The following is a 1,137-nucleotide window of genomic DNA, read 5'->3' as shown; positions in this document are numbered from 1 at the left end:
GGAAGGAAGGAAGGAAGGAAGGAGATAATAATGGAGTGACAAGAATTTTCACATTTTACTTGTTTCTAGTTAGACTTTGCCACAAAATAGTTCTGTAAAATTGAGTGAGTCACTTAATATCTCTGTCTTATTCTCTTCGTTTGGAAAAAAAAAATAGTTATCTTTACCTTATCTTCTTACAATGTTGTTGTGACAGATAAGATTATCATCAATGGATGATAATGTATGTAAAAGTACCAAGTAACTATACTGATATTTGGCATTCTTGTTGCAAGAGTTAATATGATACTTTAATTTAGAATATTTTTCATCTTTTAAGTTATTTGCGCAGATCCACAAAGGCCAAGTGATTCATACAACTAATCAATGACATGTTTCCAAAAAAGAAAACTCAGTAGCTAACTAGTCTGATCTTCCCTAAACAAGGACCCTCCCCCTACTGTGTTCCTTGTGGTCATCTTGCTTTTGCTTATAGACCCCTAGTGAGGGAGAATACACTTGCCTTTTGGGGAATCCCATTACATTTTGTGATATCTCTAATTGTTAGGAAGATTTTCCTTACACAAAGGTCAAATATTCTTCTCTGCACTTTCTGCCATCTTTCCTCTGGATCCTAGCTGAACAAGTCAAATTGTTCTTTGATATGACAGCCTTTCAAACAATGAAAGAAAGCAGTCATGCTCTCTCAAATTTTCTCTTCTCTATGGGAAAAATTGAGAGCTCTATCAACTAATGCCCATATAGTATGGTTTCTTGTCTATTGGAAACATTACCACTCTCAACTGGATGTATTTCATCTTATCAGTGACCTTCCTAAAAATATAGCACCCAGAAGTGGACACAATGTTCTATTTACGTTCCTACAAGGGCAGAAGACTATCACCTGCCATGATCTCCTTATGTTACACGAGATCACATTATTCAAGGAGTATTCCTTTTTGGCCCCTTGACTTGAACTCATTGGAATCAGCTATGCATTCTCTTATGTCTTCCCTACATTGGGTTTCACCTGCCTGTGAGCTTTTCCTTTCTGACTTAAAGATCAATTTTCTTGTCTGAAAAACAAACAAACTCAGAAACAAAAACTGGCACAAAAATTAAGGTCATGCTTTATGAGAGTATTTTGAAGGAAAGGAG

Source organism: Petaurus breviceps, unplaced genomic scaffold (genome assembly GCF_028583685.1).
Source record: "Petaurus breviceps papuanus isolate PSGF00001 unplaced genomic scaffold, PetGlider_PUasm1.0 38, whole genome shotgun sequence".
Classification (NCBI taxonomy): domain Eukaryota; kingdom Metazoa; phylum Chordata; class Mammalia; order Diprotodontia; family Petauridae; genus Petaurus; species Petaurus breviceps.
Note: the sequence above shows the minus strand (reverse complement) of the source record.